This window comes from Myotis myotis, unplaced genomic scaffold, assembly GCF_014108235.1.
Source record: "Myotis myotis isolate mMyoMyo1 unplaced genomic scaffold, mMyoMyo1.p scaffold_m19_p_1, whole genome shotgun sequence".
In the NCBI taxonomy this organism is placed as follows: domain Eukaryota; kingdom Metazoa; phylum Chordata; class Mammalia; order Chiroptera; family Vespertilionidae; genus Myotis; species Myotis myotis.
Window position 1 is genome coordinate 185,607,779 of NW_023416313.1, and position 19,155 is coordinate 185,626,933.

A 19,155-nucleotide genomic window follows, 5' to 3' on the forward strand; every position below is an offset into this window, starting at 1 on the left:
GTCCAGGACCCCTCGCTCCTTACTACCTGCCTGCTCACTGCTCCTTAGCACTGCTGTGGAGGCGGGAGAGGCTCCCGCCACCGCCACCGCCACCGCCACCGCCACCGCCTCTGTGCTTGCCAGCTGTGAGCCTGGCTTCTGGCTGAGCGGCCCTCCCCCTGTGGGAGCGCACTGACCAACCAGAGGGCAGTTCCTGTGTTGAGTGTCTGCCCCCTGGTGGTCAGTGCGCATCATAGGACCAGTTGTTCTGGTTGTTCCACCTGAACAGTTGCTTAGGCTTTATTATATAGATATTTATATGCCATGGAAAAAGTAATAGTTTAAGATGTGTTTAGAATGACTTTTCACTGATGGGCATTGTTTCATATTTAGGAAAATATCTCATACCAATGAAAAGAAAACTATATCTCAACGTCAAAAAAATCATAAAATAATAATTTTGCTTACAAAATTATGTTCTTTAAACACAGAAAAACGTTTCCTGTGATAAATATCTAAAGCAACCCATTCTTGCCTGGCCAGTGTGGTTCAGTTGGTGGGGCGTCAAACCATGCACCAAGAGGTCACTGGTTCCATTCCCCGGTCAGGTCACATGCCTGGGTTGTAGGTTCAATCCCCAGTAGGGGGCATACAGGAGGCAGTCAATAGATGTTTCTCTCTCATGGATGTTTCTATCTCTCCCTTGCCTCTCTCCCTTCCTTTCTCTAAAAAAGTCAATAAAAACATATTTAAAAAAATAAAAATAAAACAACCCATTCTTGCCCTGGCTGGTGTGTCTCAGTGGTTAGGGTGTTGGCCCCAGGAACAGAAGGGTCTTGGGTTCAATTCCCAGTCAAGGGTGAGACTGTGAGAGGGAACCAATCCATGTGTCTCTCTCGCATCTCTCTCTCTTTCTCTCTCTCTCTCCCTCTCCCTCCCCTCTACTCTCTAAAAATCAATGGGAAAAGTATCTCGGGTGAGGATTAACAACAACAAAAAACAACAACAAAAAAAAACCCATTCTTTCTCAGCTCCACTTCCATCTTAACTGGAATTATGTTTTCTTTCATATTTGCTTTTATTTTTCTCTCTCTGTGTCATTGAGTGACAGCTGCCATCTGCACACTCCCAGGGCAACAATGCAATAAAGGTTTTTTTCCAGCACCAGTTACCAAATCCTGGCCCCACTGACTGGGGGAGGACCTGGGAAAGTGATAGTATGTGTTGTTTTCCAAAGCATTCCTTTTAGAATTTTATGATGTTTTAGGGGTTTATAAAACCAATTGCAAGAGTTTTAAAGTACTTAGTAAACTATTATGTAACAATCTATGTTCATTGTAGTATTCACGCTGTACTACAATGTGAATACTCAGGTCCTCTGTGTCGTCTCGGTAATATGATGATTATGATAAAAAGAATTCACTTAGTAAATGTTGCTACAGTCTAATTCTAGATAATAAACCCAATCTTAAACACATGTTTTAAAAAAGGCTGTTTAAAAATATTTTGCTCCTCGGGTTGCCTAATTATATTACATTGCAGCAATGTTTCCCAAGCTAACAGTATGTTGTTTTTTATTCGCTAGATTTTTATTCGCAAAGCCTGAAAAGAAATCAGATTTAGGAACTGTTTTCCAAGGTAGTAACGTATTACTCATTTTTCTTACTTATATTTATATATGAAGTGCTGGACGATCTCATTAGACATCAAATTAATTTAAGACCTTTCCAACTAGTGTTCAAATATGAGCTCATATAAGAGATAAAAATGAGAGGGAAAAGTTCAATCCTCCACTTTTAAATGCCTACACTGTAATCAGTTACCGTTAACCAATGTTTAATTTAGGCTTTTAATTAACTACAACTAATTTAAAAAGCAGCAATTGGAACATAGTTCTTTTCCTTTCCATAATGAAGTCATGACTCCAAATCATAGGTGCAATATCCTTAGAAACCACTGGACTTTAACAGAAATAAGCTCGGCACGTATTGCCAGTTGTGAAAAAAGACCATAGTTCCCAGTACTCAGTTCTAAGGCCATGGCTCCTAAAATGAATGTGCTGTGAATGAGGCTATTCCAAGTGAGCTTCTGTCGTAATGAACACAAAACTGAATTTCTTTGCCAAGAAAACAAGGTGCACAGACGGGCGTACTTTAAACCAGCGATGTTCAACCAGGGTGCTGCAAGAACTGTTTAAAACATGCAATGCCTGACTATTTAGTCAGGGGCATTGACCTCTTTTTCCTCAAAGTGACAACAGCCAACACAACAATAGTCGTCTGGTGTGAATGAATCAAAGTTACACCTATTTGTTGTTGTTGTTGTTAGAGTGGCAAAAAATATCTATTTTTTGGTGTGCGACAGCATTTTAGTATTTCATGTATGTGTGCCATGAGATGAGAAAGGTTGAAAAATCACAGCTTTAAACCAATAAAGACTAGTTTTACGATTTATGTTTTGACTAAAAGAGCGGGGCAGTTTTAAAGCTGGCTTCGATCAGCGTAAATCTGATTTTAGGGAGCGTCCTTCTCAGGGCCTCCTCTGTCTCCCTGTCTCTCTCCCAGTTGTCATACCCTGAACATACACCCCTTCCCTCCGTTGGTGAGGGGCCCTGTGCGGCATTACTGCCTCCCCCGCCCCCCGCCCCTGACCAGGGGTTACAGGCTCCACAGTCAGCCCAGGAGCTTCTGTGGTCGCGGGCCTGGGAGCCGGGTCGGAGGCTGGGTCTCTCTCCCATGGTCTCCAGGTCCCTCGCTGCAGGTCCCAGTAGGCGCAGACTCTCAGGAGAGGCTTAGCTCGCCACTTTCCCAGACCCAACAGATGGCAAAAAGATCCTCGACTTCAGTGCCATAAAAACATCTTCCCCTGGCCCTTTGCGTCACCCGTCGCTCTCTCCAGACACCATCGGGAGCGGGCCAATATAATTCTGAGGGGTCAGGGGCACAGAAAATACAGCAGACATAGGCTGTGTCCACCTGAAGAACGGGAGAGGCTGAGCTGGCCGGGGGCTTGGCTTCCGCCGCAGCGCCCCACGTAGAATAGACAACTCTCGGGGGTGCGGCGTCCCGAGTCATGAATGGGTGGGCAGGTGGGTGCGGGACAGGAGGGCAGACGAGAAGCTCGGAGTCACGAAGCCTCCTCCGCTGGAAACGCCTCCTCTGTGCGTGGCCTGCCCTCCATCGTTCCGAATTAGTAAGATGATGCTGAGGCCAAACAGCCACCCCCGGCCAGCCCAGCCCGGCTGAGCGGGGCAGGGAGCGTCCCGGGGAGCGGGGCCCGGGCGGCGGAGAGGGCCGCTGGGCCAGGAGCAGGGGCGCGGACCGTGTCCCCTCGCGCCGGTCCCCTTCGCGCGCGAGGAAAGGCCTAGATCGCCCCGGTCCGCACACCTTCCGCCGCTCACCTCCCTCCCCAGGACCCCGGAGGGCGGTTCCCGTCGCCTTTTCCCGCCCCGGGCTCGCCGCACCCCTCCGCGGGACGCTTGGTTGGGTCCGGGGCGGGGTCGGCAGGCGCTGCACGTGCGGTCGCGATCTCCTCGCTCCCCTCCCCGGGCTCCGCTGCCTCCCCCGCCCACCTCGGGGCGGTGAAGGAGGCGGGGCGTCGGGGGGGCAGGGCGGAGGCGTGGGCGGGGGGCGGGCCGGCACCCCGCGCTCCCCTAGCTGCCCGGGCCCGAGGGCTGGGAGATCGGGGTAAGCGCAGCGCTGGCAGGAGGGGACCGGTCGCTGTGGTGAGTCCAACGCCTGCTGCTCCAGACTTTTCTCCAAGGTACGAGCCGGAGCCCGGCGCCCTGGGGCCTCCCCGCCCGCCCCCTACCCGGCCTATGCGCCCCCGCCGCCCGCTGTGCCCCCTGCCGGCCGGGCGGCGGCGGCGCGGCGGCGGGACGGGCTTTGGGAGGGTTTCCGAAAGTCGCGAGCTCCTGCGAAAGCCGTGTCCCCTTCCCCGCGTCTTTCTTCTTCTTCTCCAGGCTTCCCCGGCCCTGGGCGTCGGGCACCGGGCTGGTAGGTCGCCTTCTGCGAGGCAGCGCGCCCACGCCGGAGCGGGGGGTCGGGGCCCCGGGCAGCCGAGCCGGGCAGCGAGGGAGACGAGGAGCTCCGAGGCTGCCCGGGCGGCGAGAGCGGGAGGCCGGCCGGGCTGCTGGCTGCGCCCTGGGCTCTATGCGTCGCGCTCGGCTCCCCGGTGCACCCCGGTGCCCTGTTCTGGGGGCGCCTGTCCGTCGCGCCCCGTCTCTGTGACCGGGCGCCGGGGCCAGCCCCCGAGCCCTGCATTCCTGGGTGCGGTGCCAGCCGCCTGTTGTGCGCGCCTTGGGGCCGGGCTGCGGGGCTGCGGGGCTGCGGGGCTGCGGGAAGGGACCCGCGCGCAGCATCTGTCCCATCGTCCCTGAAAGTGCCTGGTCGGGGGAGCCGGAGATTGAGTTGGAGCTCGGCGGCGCCAGAAGGGGGCCTCGGTGGGATGCGAGCGCGGGGCGCAGCCTGCAGATTTTGGGTTCCCGGAGGAGCTGGCGGCGCGCAGGCCCGGGCCCAGGCGGAGGGGACCCCCAGCCTCTCCTCCGGGATGGCCAGGGACTGTCAGGTATGGACAGCGGGGGGCACCAGTGTGAGGTCCACAGGGACTGGAGCAGCACCTTGAGTCCCGGGACGGCTTAATCAAATGGTGAGGGCGATTTCTTAAAGGCACGAATAAATGGAAAGCTGTCAAAATAAGCATATTTTAAAGTTTGAGTGAAAGCTGGCAGGTTTTCAGGCCATGCAGTTGTTTGTCCAGGGAAATATTAGCTTCTCGACACCCTTTTCGTTTTTACTTTTGAGCACAGATCTCTTTTGCCAGTATTTCCCTCGGGCTGTGCATTGCCCACAGCGGGGGGGGGGGGGGGGGGGGGGAACTTCAGCAATGTTCTCGGGTTGCGTTTGACTTCAAGCCCTTGCTCTCCAGTTTTTGTGTGTGTGTGTTTTTTTATGTTTTGTTTTGTTTTGAAATGTTCAGAAAAGTATCTCTTGGCGAGTTTTCCATGTATGATTCAGTCTCTTCTTCTCTGGGACCCGACGTTGTTTGTTTATGGGTTTTGTAAGCATCTCTTTAAATTTAGTTTTTGCAGGAAATACTCCCCTTTGCCACAGGGTGTAGTTTACGGACTAGAAAATACTGCTGGAGAAAGCTGCTAGTGGCTTCATTTTCCAAGAATGTAAGTCATTTCCTTTCTGTGATTTCAGGGAGTTGATATTTCACAGCATCAAAACTTTGTGGGGAAAATTTTCCGTAGTACATCTGTCATTAAAAACACTTTCTTTGACTTTGGGATTTTTCTCCTTTAGAGCAGTGCCTAAATTTAGGCTCAGCGATGATCAAGGATAAGAAGTTTTTCAGGATCGACAGCATTTTGAGACCACTGTAGCGAGTAATTTTAACAACCACGGAGACCTACAAACAGCCAGCAGGATGGAGAGTGGGGGAGGGGAGTCGAGAAGTGAGAGGCAGGGAAACAGATGCGTTTGCTGTTCTTCCTTGTACTGTCGTATAAAACTTCTAGAACTTAATCGTTTTCCTTGGATGTGGTTTTGAGAAACAAAAGTACTGTGTTATGTTAAAAATGGAAATATTCCACAGTATGAGACAACTGACATTTTAGTGTACTTGTAAACATACTGGTCTTATATTTCATATTAAAATGGGCCTTTGGGGTTATTGGATGAGGAGGGTCCTCCAGGGGATATCTACTATCAAGTTATCTGCAGGGTATCTTCTCCAGAAAGCAGACTGACTGTAATATGAACTAATTTCCCCCTCTGCCCCCGCCCCCGCGCCCCCCCCCCCCTTGAATTAGCTTGTAAGAATGCCTGAGATCTGACACTTATGGACCACAGTTAGCCAGTTAGCCAAAGCTCTTGCAGTGCTCAAAACATTTTAAGGAACAGGGAAATCTTTCTCTATTTGCACCCCCTCCTTTTAGGAGGTCAACAGGGGTAACCTACCAGCTTCAAATACATAATTTCAACTGGAAGATTTAAGATGCTCCTAGCTCCATAGGAAAACAATACAGGCCAGGATAAGACTGTTTTTGAAGGCAAAATGTCTGTTAGGTAATAATTTTTAGCTACAGGTTCTTTAAAAACTCATTCAAGGAGGCTAGCTGAATCTGGGGGGAAGGGGAGGTGGTAGAGCTTTGCTAGTTTCTGTACTTTGTTTCCACTTTTAACTTCACTTATAAAGGTTTTGGCTTTCAGAACCAATGACATAATAGGCTGTGTAGCCTTCTTTTGTGGCAGATGCTTGAAATGAAAGTTTCAAACGGAATTGTTTTTGACTGAGCTGTCAAGTTCAGAGTTTAGTGTAAATGAGTCCTGTCGCACAACTAACTTTTTTGATAAAGGAATTCTTTGTAGTTTTCAACTTGGATGTTGCACATTTTGATGTCTAAGGCTACGGGGTTTACCAGAAAAAAAAATATATATATATAAAACCTGCAAACAATTATTTTATTACATGAAAGCCAGTACCAAGAAAAGATTAATTCAGTCCAGATGTAAAAATGTATGTGAATTTTAGATTTGGATGACCTCAACAAGTTTCCCCTTCTGTTGACGAGGCTGCCTGGATCCCAGATGGCATGCACAAATTATCCTTTCGGTGGTTTTCTGGGTTCAGAACTAAATTTCACGGGCCTGTTCTAAAGTCATTTTCATATTGTTTTAGGCATTCCAAAGAACAGAAAAGTCTCTGCGTTTATGCAGAGATGGGTTTTTTCCAATTACTCATTAATACAAACCTCATAAATGCTCTGGTTTGGGAGATGGAGCCTATTTCGTAAGTGGGGAAACGAGGTATTCAGTATTGTGTGTCCTGATGGGCAATGCATAGGTTTGGCTTTCAGTTATGCCAATTTCAGCTCTCCTCTTTTAAAGAAAAAAAGTTTTAAGTGTGTTTACAACCTTCAGTAGAATCCTCCTGGAACAAAAATTGTGTTTTCTGATTCAGCAATTGGTCCTAGTATGATGATCTTCTTATTCCCCTCTCCTCCATGCCAACGAGAAACAATGCACACAACTTGTAAGAAAACTCCAGCATTTTTCAGCCTGTAGCCCCAGCATCAAAGTTATAAAGGGTGTGTGTTACACACTTAAAATTATATATATTTAGGGAAGTCTTTGTATGATGATATAATTACACATTTTGGGAGTTTGATTACATTGTGATTGTGTATAAAGCAATCAAACGTGGGAGGGGGTGGGTAGGAAAGATTTAGGGAAGGAGTTTTATGAGTGGTGAAATTTTAGTTAAACGGTATCTTTCCTAAGACACAAACAGGAAAAATGGTATTGTTGGCCTCTGTAGTTAAACTTTGATATAGGGGTGGTGGAGAAGGCTTTTTGAATAGCACATTATCCTGAGGAAGAAGCTTTGGGGGCCTGTAAAAATAAGTAAAAACAAGTTAAAGGGATAATTTGAGAGGAAGGAGGAAGTAGAATGCTGGGCATTGAATTGCAAGGAAAATCTAAACTTAGAAGGATGAGTATTTAAAACAAGCCTGAAGTCGGGAGAACTTTCTATTTGAAAGAGGGAATTAAAGATTAAGATCTCTTTAGCTGAGAAGAAAGGATTAGAATTAAGGTTCTCTATAAGGTCTGTATTCAACATGAAATAGTGCTAAGTGATATTTATCATGGAAACTTTGCCTGCATTTGTGTTGAACCACTAGTTTGGTGTTCAGTCGTGTTCAGGGACTGGATGCTTATGATTGTGTCTCCCCACCCCACCTCACCCCACTCCACTTCCCACTTCAAAGACTGGAAACATTTTTTTTTTTTGGCTAAGCTCTAATGATTCTTCAAACATTTAATTTGTGCCCTAGCATTTGGGAGAAATACAGCTACCTACCCCCATGCTCTGGGACCAGAAGGGCTCTGCAGAAGTACTGATGGCAGAAGTTATCACGGAGTTTTGAGTGAAAACAAGCAAGCTGTGCTTCTAGTTACCGTATATGAATTAGTGATATGATTATTTCTAATGCAAGTGTGTGTACTATCACTTTTTATGTGTATCGAATGGAGTGATTGTGCAGTGTACCACATTGATCAAAGAGGGATTATTGAACACTGGGAAGGGGAAAGAAATTACTGATCTGACAGCTGATTGTATTACCCAAGGAAGAGAAAAAGGTGGTGCTGAAACAAATTCACAGAGGAACACATACAGGCCGAAGGAAGAAGGTGGGGTTTGCAGGAGTGTCCTTGTAGTTGTCTGTAACACAGCATCTTCTTGAATGCCTTTCCCCACCTGTGGAGTTGGAGCTGTATAGCAGGAAATTAGGTGGGGATGTGGGCGTTATCTAGGTGATTTCGGTAATGTGGTTAATTAGGATAATTCTGGCCAAAGCATCTGTTAAGAACCTCAATATTCTGAATAGCTTATCCTGGGGTATCCTATATAATAAAAGGCTAATATGCAAATCGACCAAACTGCAGAATGACCGGTTGCTATGATGCGCACTGACCACCAGGGGGCAGATGCTCAACATAGGAGCTGCCCCCTACTGGTCAGTCCACTCCCACATGGAGAGCGCCGCTCAGCCAGAAGCCGGGCTCATGGCTGGCGAGCACAGCGGCGGTGGCGGGAGCCTCTTCCGCCTCTGCAGCAGCACTAACGATGACCCACTGCTGGCTCCTGGACTGCGAGAGGACACAGGCCAGGCTGAGGGATCCCCCCCCCCCAGTGCACAAATTTCGTGCACCAGGCCTCTAGTTTTTAGATATTTTCTAATAACTTTGCCTCTCTTTCTCTCTCTTCATGTATATATATTATAGAACTTAGAATAGTAGTGTTTTACTTGTATATGAAGGCAGGGAAAAGCAATATTTTAGACTAACTTTTTGCCACAGTTTCATGTGAAGGAGGAAATCATTATAAAAATCAAGCAAATTCTGGATTAATATATTAGGACATTAATGAAGTTTCTACTTAGCTTCTCAGGTGGCTCTCTGTCTGCTTAACATTAAATGAAAAGGAATCATTTTTCTCCCTGTAGGTAGCTATCTAGTTTTAGTAGATTGCTTTTTGGGGGGGGCGGGGGGCGGGGTTCCCATGGCATAATTTCTTTGAATGAACTTGTTATCGAATAGTTAGTTACATAAACCAGAAAAACGCACAGATCAGAAGTGTAAGCAAAACGTGATCATACCTAGGCACCCAGCATCCAAATAAAGAAACAGAACATTTCCAGCCCCGGAAGCCTCTCCCTTAGTCAGAATCCCCGATGCAAGGGTAACCACTGTTCTGCCCTTTATTGCCAGGGTTGGTTTTAACCTGTTCTTGGACTGCATTTAAATGAAATCCATTATGAGCTCTGTTTTGTGTCTTCTTTGGCTTAACATAGTGTCATGTCCAAATTGATGCGGGTAGCAGTAGTTCTTTTTTATTTCTGTGAATGAAGATACCCAGTTTATCCATCCTATGGATGGACATTTGAGTAGTTTGGGCTGATGTAGTTGGGTGTGAACTTTTGATGGCTCAAGAAAAAACAAGCTCTTTGGAGTTGAAGGAAGAGTATAGTCTTAAGATTAAAAGAGAAAAAAAATCAGAAATGTGAGAGGGGGAAAAATGCAATATCACGAAAACACTAAAGGCTCAACTCAGTCCACAGAATCCTAGTGTTTTAGGGCCTCAGTTTGCAATATACCACTGGATATTGCCAGATTTCAGTTGAGAACTGGGAAGAGGGAGGGGACCCTGAGGTGTTAGCTAGCCCCATCACCTTTAGAGGGATTGAGGTCCCTTGAGATTGAGTGACTTATACAGAGTGACAGTCTGTCTAGTCTTGGCTAGTACCATCTGAGCGCTGAAACCCAGCCCCTAACTGTGTCCACTAGCCTGGAGGACAGGGAACCCTTTTCTGACTCACACAGAGGTGTCCTGTGGACAGATAAACTTAGACCTGCCCAGAGAAAATAGAGGTGTAGCCCAGCAAGGCAGAATTTTACCTCCTCCAGCCTGCTCTACCTCTACCCCCATATACAACCCTTGGGACTTATTTCCCCCCCACCTTTTTCCTTTCTCCCTCTCTTCTAGGGCTCTCCAGTGAGACCTTAATTTATGAGTGCCACGTAGGTCCCTCCTGACTCACTGTTTCATTGATGCATAAATGATCTAGGATGTGGACCCTAGAGGCCTGCTTTCTAAATACTTTTAAAATAGTTCATTTTTAAGAAAATGTTGCCAAAATGATTTCTTTTTTTGCCTCTTCCTGCCATTATGCCTCCTCCCCCTCCTCCAGTCCCTCTCCCCAAGTTATTTTAATTCTCAAATATCCCTGGAAACATCCGGTCTCTACCTAAAACAACAGTGACATTCTGGTGCTGAAGGCTGTGGCAGTCCCCAGGAAGCACTTATTATAAAACACAGGATTATGACTTCACTGAGAAATCGAATAGATAAAACAAAGTGCTTGGGAAGGATAACTATTGCTATAGATCATTTCTTTCATGTTTCCCTAGGGAGGAAAAGGACGTTTACATGGTTCAAGAAAAGGCTCAGAATTTCAACTTAGGCTCATTAGAACGGTGAAAAACAGGCAAAATAGCAGACGTTTTATAAATGGGTAATACATAGATTCTGCTCAAATGAAATGCTACTGCTTATAACAGCAAAAACGTAGCATGTTCAATCTCAAAAAATAAAAAAATGTGTTCACTATAGGGCCACAGTTCTGACAAGTTGCTCACTGAAGTTACTACAGAAAAGAGGCGTGAGCTATGAAGACAACATGGGAGAGAGGCAGTGAAATATGATAGTCAGAATGAGATCTTTCAGATCAGTCCTCTGGGGCCCAGGTCCAGGCCCCACTGTCCTGCAGTGTGCAACCTTGGGGAAGTTACTTAACCTCTCTGAACCTTTTTTCCTCACCTGTTAAATGGAGACAATAAAAGTAACTACCCCACAGTGTTGTTTTGATTATGAAATGAAATAGTAGTGCATGTAAAGCAACTAGCATGGCCTCACACAGAGTAAAAAGTAATGTTAGCTCTTATTATGTAATACAGACAGAAATGATGTATAGAAGGATTTAAAGTTTTCTTGGGCTTCCTCTAGGCTTTTGTTAATAAGCAGCTGTTGACAAGATTTTATTATAAAGGGTGGGGCAAAAGTAAGGTTACAGTTGTGAGTATGCAAAACACAAGAGTTCATTCTTATATTATTATTTATTAATTATTGTAATATTTTCCATTCAAACGACTGTAAACCTGCTTTTGCCTCCCCTCCACCTCCCTCCCCGCCCCCACTCTGTTCATTGATGGTAGTCAGTAGGCAAGAAAATCTAGTATATCTCTGTTACAGTCTGGATTGCTGCATCAAGAACAGCTGGCCCATTTCACTGATCGCTAATTGATCAAATTATTTTTCCTAATTCTCGTCTAATTTCTAGCTATTTCAGTTGCCCAGCTTCTGCCTACTGGATAATTATTTCTTTCCAGATGCCAAAAAGTAAATCTACAGATTTAGAAATTCTCTTTATGATGACTAATGTTATGCAAAGTAGTTTTAAAATTAAAGAGTACCAGCGGCCCATGTCTTTTGCTCCTGTACCCTGTAGGTTTCATGAGCCCTTTAAAAGAAAGCCACTATTATTGGTACAGTATAAGGCAATTGTTTATGCCTCCCAGCTCCGTCTCCCACCATTGGCAGTTTGTATAATATGGGTCAGTCCCCTTTATAATTTTCTGTTATGGGGCCCAGAGCTTAAGATTTTAAACCATTCGTTCAAAGGAAATTAATAGTCTGAAAGTTTCAAAGGAAGTGTTTAAGAAAAAACAAACTTAAGCACATTAGAAAGACACATTTACATCTAAACAGCATAATTACAAGCTCAGCCAACATAGACATGGGTTCCTTCAGAATGATCAGATGTGTCATTCACATCTGTGCATTAAAAGGGAGGGACCTATCCCAGATAATCCTGTTCCCTGTTATGTGTTGTGTAATATCTTGAACTTTTAATAAACTTAATGCTTTAAAAATGTTCACTTAAGTCCATCAAAAAACAGGTTTTACATCTGTGACATATCCACGTCTACGTTGAATACTTTGTGCAAGTCCTACCAATGTGTTTCTTGTCTCGGTGGGAGAACAAAATACGTGTGTGGGAAGGTATTAGAGTTTCAGATACGCACTAAGTAGAGCCCTGGTTTTAGGGAGCAGAAGCAGTGAGGGCCCAGGTAGGTTGTTCCTAGCTGCCCTGGGCCCCTGGCTTTGTGTTGGGTCATGAGCTCAGGCTGAGACCTTTCTTGTCTTCAAGTACAAATGAGTTTTTTTTAAGAACAACAGAAATATTCATGATCTGGTAAAGGTCTCAAATATTAAAAGAAAACTATGAAATTGGAATCACTAAATGTTTAATTAAATTCATTTATTCCATATACTGTATGCCTCCTATGTGCCAGGCAGTGATCTAGGCCCCAGAGATACACCAATGAACAAAGTAAAAAAGTTCTGCCTTCGGGGACCTTAAATCCTAAAACTAAGCAAATTTTGAAACAGTAAACATAACAAAACAAATTTTATACGAGTATGGGAGGTAGGAAGCGGGAGCATTGGTAATTTGAAGTACAGCAGATTCTCGAATAATGATGTTTTGTTTAATGCCATTTCGTTATAATGTTGATGAGATGCCATAGGGACTTAACTTGTTTATATCAGTTACCTTATAGTAAATTGAGTTCATTATATGTCTTTGCTTATTTGTCTATTGACAACATTAAATGAGGACTTACTGTAGTGGGGTCAGGTTGGCCTCACTGAGGTGACTTGAGGGAGGAAGGTAGCCATACAAAGACACCTGGGGAAGGTGTGTTAGCTGCCAAAGGCCTCAGGTGGAAGTGAGCCTGGTGTGTTCCAGGCCCAGTTAGAAAGTCCACAGAGTAGTGGTAGATGAGGTCACAGGTTTGGAGAGCAAATCATGTAGGGCCTGCGTGGTGAGCCATGAGTGAAATGGGGAATCGCTGGGGAGTTGTGTGCAGCAGAGTAAGGTGCTTTGACTTTCATTTGAATAGAATTGCTGGCTACAGTGTTGAGACAGGAAAATGGAGCAGGGTGGTCAAGGGTGGGCCCTGGGATACCGGTTAGCAGCTGTTGTAGTGATCCATTGAGAGATGCCAATAGCAGTGGAGGAAGGGAAGAGAAATGACCAAGACTTTTTTTGTAGGTTGTACCTGGCCAACTGTTTGAGGAGTTGGATCAGACTAAGGATGAGAAAGAGAGATCAGACTAAGGATAACACCGGGGCTTTTTGCATAATTATGGAGTTGCCATGAATTGAGATAGGGATCTCATGGAAGAGCTGGTTTGGGAAACAACTACGAGCTGTTTTAAACATGTTATGTTCATCTTCCAAGTGGAGAAGCTGAGGAGGTTGTTGGATATAGGAATCAAGAGTTTAAAGAATAGATCTGGGTTGCAGATAGAAATTTGGAAGTCACCAACAGCACTTGGATGAGATAACTTGGGGAATGTGTGTAGACAGGGAAAGCAGTCCATGGATCAAGCTTTGGATCCTATCAGCATTTACAGTTTCTGGAGAAGAAAAGAAACTCGTAAGAGAATATCTTAAGCCTAAGGACTTAAGCACACATTTCTAACATAGTGGACATAATTGTCTCCATGTCCTAACTAACAGTGTCATTTTTAGAAGATATTGTTAATTCTGTTGACCCACACCGTGGGGAGAAGGAACTATGACTAATTTTTCTGTGATGAGGTAGTTGGGCTGAGCCAGAGATGCTTCAGCCTTGAGGGGTTGAGCTGATAAGGAGGAAGTAAAGAAACTGAGAAGGAGCAGCCAGAGGATAGGAGGGAAATTAGAAGAATATTCTTGAGGTTAAAGTAAGTGTCTCAGGGAGGAGAGAGTTGAATCAATGGTGCCATGGGCTGCTTAGAGGTCAAGTAAGATGAGGACTGAGAGGTGCTCGTTGGGCTTAGCAATGGAAGTCATTGGTGACATTGACCTGAGCCATGACAGGTCACCTGAGCTGTATCAGTGGAGGATTGGAGACAAAAACCTCATTGGAGTGGACTAAAGAGAGAATGAAAAGCTTATGAGCCCGACAGGTGTGGGCTCAGTGGTTGAGCATCTACCCACGAACCAGGAGGTCAAGGTTTGATTCCCGGTCAGGGCACATGCCCAAGTTGTGGATTTGATCCCCAGTAGGGGGCGTACAGAAGGCAGCCAATCAATGATTCTCCCTCATCATTGATGTTTTTATCTCTCTCTCCCTCTCCCTTCCTTCTCTGAAATAAATCTAAAAAAATTTTTTTTAAAAAGAGCTTATGAAACATAATTCTGATTTTCAGTTCAACTTCTCATCAGTATTCATTGGATGTGAGTACATTTAATGTGTCTGATAGAATGTAGGGTGGGACTTTGGGATGCTGGCGGCCATGAGGGTCTTCAACAGGCGCTGACAGGAATGGGGAGCCGCTCAGCTTCCCCTGAGTTATTATCGGTAAAACTCTAGTGTGGGGATTGTAGTCTGTTTCTTCGAAATAGAAAAAAGTCCTAAAGCAGGTTCTCTTCTTTTTTTTCTTTTCTTTTTTTTTAAATTCTATCCCTTTGGATAAGAACTATATATTGGAATCATGTCCCTTTGTTAAGACTTTCCTGTTTGTTTTGTTTTCTAGTTCAAGCCACTGATCCTTTATTTGAAAAGGATACAGCAGAGCCCCAGTGCTTCATGTGCTTTGGGTTGGCTTCTGTTTCCGCAGTGGTGATGGGTTTGAGCTGATTCCCCCCCCCCTCCCCCCCCCCCGCACACATGGCAGTGCCCACAAGTCTGGAAGCCTTCGGGGTTAGATGGCTCAGGGCTGGCTGGGGTTCTCCAGAGCCAGAGCAAATGAAGTCATAGACACATTGCTTGCTTCATCTTTCTTTTTAACTTTGCGGATGACTTTCATTATGAATATTATTTCAAAGCATGTGATTAAGCAGTTTTCATAGCTCTGTATTTTATGTCATAATTATGCACCAGGAATTTTCCCTCCCGGGAATTACCTTTGAATTATAATGCTAACTTTCTATAATACTATCATCGGAACGAATCAGCAAGCCTCTGATACTAATTACCTTTTCTTTCCCTAAGCTGATTAAAATGCTAACGTGTAGGCCTTTAATGCTTAAATATTGTTTTTGGGTAGTTAAAAGCTTACCGTGATTGTAGAATTAAAACTTTGTTACATCTGTTTGAGTGTTGTTTGGTAATAAAGTATAGTAATAGTTTTTAGAAAGTTGATAATTATGGAAAAATGCTGGAGAAAGCAAGGGCTTTCATTGGCAGTGGATTATGGCACGTTTTTTGAGAAGTGGAGCTCCAGTGTGTTGTGGCTTATACACATCATGCCGGCATTCTCTTAGGTACTGCTCTGTCAACACTCTTTTATTGGTATCATTCTGAATGCTTTTTCAGCTGAAACTTATAAGTCACTCCACAGCTAGTTCAATGAACGTAATTGGCTTGTAACAGAAATACACAAGGCCAATGTGAAATAATTTGGCAGTGCTGAGCATTTTACACGGTCAACATTGGAGTGTGCAGAGGTGTAAAACTAAGCAAGTTTTGAAATGCATGTGAAGTCTTTTAAGTCTGTGAGTGCAGGATGAAGTCCAGATCTCTTAGTGTGGAATTCAACATTCCAGGCCAGAGTTGCAAGGCTGTGTGGCCCACCAGGACGATTGGCTGCAGACATGCTTTGGTTTTTAACACAGCATTACAAACATTTATTTGCCAACATTAAAAATTGAGAAACTTTACATTAAAAATTATTTTGTTAATTCTCACCCGAGGATATTGTTCCATTGATTTTTAGGGAGAGTAGAAGAGAGAGGGAAAGACAGAGAAACATCGATGTGAGAGAAACACATCTATTGGTTGCCTCCTGCACAAGCCTGGGCCGGGGCCCAGGGCTGGGAAAGCCTGCAACCAAGGTACATGCCTGCGGGGGTCCAACCCCAACAGGTCCAGGGGGTCCCCAAAGGCATAGACGGAGTCGGCGAAGAAGGAATGACACGGAGACAGCGTTCAGTTGATCAGCAGCCTAGCCAGGATCTCTAGCGAAGTTCTGGTTAGAATCTCCAGCCAGGTTCTGCGTCCATGTTCTCTTGCTAGGTTCTCCAGCCAGGGTCTGTAGCCATGTTCCCTCGCTAGGTTCTCCAGCCAGGTTCAGTCACCAGGTTCTAGTCAGGTTCTCTTGCCAATTTCTGTAGTCAGGTTCAGTCCAGGATCTTTTGCCATGTTCTCTCGCTAGGTTCTGTCTCTAGGTTCTGAGGCCAGTTTCTGTCCAGGATCTTTTCCCATGTTCTCTCCAGCGAAGTTCTTCTGTCTCTAGAGAACGTTCTGTGTAGGTTCTGTGCCTAGGTTCTGTCTCCTTAGTTCTGTGTTCTAAGCTCTGTATTCTAAGTTCTGTGTCCTAAGTTCTGTGTCCTAAGTTCTGTGTTCTAAGTTCTGTGTCCTAAGTTCTGTGTTCTAAGTTCTGTCTTGCTGTCTTGTTACATCTGTATTTATACCAGTTGATTCAATCCTATCAATCTCTATTACAAAGGTTAGGGCGTTTCTTATCTCCATTCCAGGGAGTAAAGATTATGTAGCTTAAGCATGATTATTCATAGTTAAAGTGATTAATTACCCGCCTGGCATTTAGTTGAGGGGTTTTATTCCCTCCCTAACTTCAGGGGAAAATCCCTACCTGGGGAAACAACCTTTCTCAGAGAGGAGACCTTGGTTAAAACACATAGTGCCAAGAAGGTGAGCAAACATATTAAGAACAGTATGCCATATATGCCATGTCCTTTGAAACAGCAAGGATGGACCGGCTCCCGGCACATGCCCTTGACCGGAATTGAACCCGAGACCCTTTGGTCAGGAGGCCGATGCTCTATCCACTGAGCCAAACCAGCAAGGGCTACATTGAAAGTTTTTAGTTTTACACCTTCTTTGGAAAAACCGGAAGGTGTGACGATGATGTTTTGGAGCCACGTACCAACTTCCCCTTTTATTTATTTATTTTTTAAAATATTTTTATTGATTTCAGAGAGGAAGGGATCAATGATGAGAGAGAATCATTGATAGGCTGCCGTCTGCATGCCCCACACTGGGAATCGAGTCTGTAACCAGGGCATATGCCCTAATTGGGAATCGAACTGAAATCTCCTGGTTCATAGATCAAAGCTCAAATACTAAGCCAAGCTGGCAGGCTCAGCTTCCCCTTTTATATGGGGGGGGGGGGGGGGAGGGAGAGAGAGAGAGAGAGAGAGTTAGAGTTAGAGTTCTGTAGTCACCCACAGTCCCCAGCAGAGATCCTCTTGCCCCCAACATTGAGACCAAGCGGCTGTTGGCACTTGGCATCCTGCAGGCTTCACTCCTTTGTTCCCTGCTCCTGTAGGCAGATGAGCTTGCTATCCCTATGTTGTACTTGACTTATTTTCCAGTGTCATCACAAGGCTCTCTAAGTCTAGCCCAGTTATTCTCCCCATTGTCCCCACAGGCACATACACACTTAGTCTGGGTCACGCTTCCTGTCTGTCCACTGACCTGAGCTGCATGTTGCCTGTGTCACTTCATTGGAACGTAGCACATGCTCCTGTACACACATCTTTTTATATATCTTTTCTAGCTCCCCAATTGTATTATAAGTTTCATGAGGGCAATGATTGTATCTTATAATTTACTAGTGCCTAGCAGGTTTATTTTAGATTTACCAGATTGACTATGGTTTAGATTTAGCTTCTAGTGGATGGTAATCTGTTTTTATAATGATGCTATGGAAGAGTCTATAATAATAAAAGCATAATATGCTAATTAGACCGGACAGCTGAATGACCTTCTGGACGTCCTTCCAGATGAAGCCACGGCTGCAGGGGCCAAGGCAGAGGCGGTTAGGGGTGATCAGGCAGGCAGGCAGAGTGGTTAGGGGCAATGAGGCAGGCAGGCAGGCAGGCGAGCGGTTAGGAGCCAGTGGTCCCAAATTGTGGTAGGGATCCCGGATTGCAAGAGGGTGCAGGCCAGGCTGAGGGTACCCCCTCCCTCCTGTGCACGAATTTTGTGCGCTGGGCCTCTAGTTGAAAAATAAAAATCTTGTGTAAAATCTAGTACTTCCTCAATAGGGCTTTCTTAATGAACTGCATCCATTCCTTTGTAGCTTCGCAGTAACATTTATGTACTCTAAGTATTAATTTACTAAAAACCTCATTTATTGCAAATTCTCTGATTCAGTTAGTGGATGAAATTTCCAAATAAATGAGTCATTACTGTATATACCACTTTATTATTTTAGATATGCTTCTTTCTAATGGCTCATACTGTCTTAAATGTCTTATTTTTCCCTCATTCATTTGACAGATAGTTTTCTACAGAATACCTGGAGAAAGTATGAACTTGACAGGCATGGTAGTAACTGCTTTCCTGAAGCTTTTTACCTTTTAGCTGGAAAGGCAGATATTAATAACAGGGTATATCATTGTTCATTTTCAACAATTGTTACTGAAAAGTAGGGGGTGTTCTGAGCCCTTATGAAAGAGCACTCTGGTCTGAGGGTGGGGGCTGTAGGAGTATAACATGACTAAATTCCAAACTCCTTGACTTTCTCATAATTCCATAGCAGTTTGGAAAATATTCAGAATGTAAAAATTTTACTTTAGAAACAAATAGATTAACAGATAATTTCTATAACAAAAATAAGTGTTTTAAAACTTTTCCAAATAATTTACCATTGACTGTACTCATTGCGTTAGTGATTAAGAAAGAATTATAATTTATAGCTCTAGAGTTTACTGCCTTTTGCTTGGCACCTGAGTTGCACTCTGTTTAAATATGTAAACAAGAGGGCAATTGGGCTAGAAATTTCAGATATAGCTAACTTGCAAATCAACTTTTATTTTATGAAACTATAATTTTCAAAAGGGTGTTTGGAATAAGGACTTTTCTTATGGCTCTCAAAAATAGGTTATAAAAAATAAACTTATTTCTTGAAGAGTAACTAGTGGATAGTACCTTTATTTTATAGTTCTAAGCCCATGACTGAAAAAGACTAATGGTTTATCAGTCTGATCTTGGAGTGATGTAAATATGGTGTCATAAGAAAACCTTAGCAGTAAAGTTGGTGGTATATGTGAGCGAACCAAAAAATAGAGTGGAATTTTGTGTGGTTGCA

The 19,155-nt window shown here is 44.5% G+C and overlaps 1 protein-coding gene and 1 non-coding gene across 8 annotated transcripts in view; one reads left to right on the plus strand and one right to left on the minus strand.

Annotated features, from left to right (window-relative positions):
- Positions 1 to 1,069: 1,069 nt before the first annotated feature.
- LOC118661934 lies at positions 1,070 to 1,197 on the minus strand. The gene has a single exon (XR_004969536.1). It is a non-coding gene; the product is annotated as a small nucleolar RNA SNORA30/SNORA37 family (small nucleolar RNA).
- Positions 1,198 to 3,614: 2,417 nt separating this feature from the next.
- Positions 3,615 to 19,155, plus strand: part of FRMD6 (FERM domain containing 6) — a 78,819-nt gene continuing 63,278 nt past the window's right edge. For 6 of the 7 annotated variants that reach the window (XM_036306744.1, XM_036306755.1, XM_036306787.1 and 3 more), the window contains exon 1: positions 3,615 to 3,741. The gene's annotated coding sequence lies outside the window, so the exon portion shown is untranslated. The remainder of the gene's footprint in view (positions 3,742 to 19,155) is intronic. The other variant, XM_036306749.1, reaches the window with a different exon arrangement.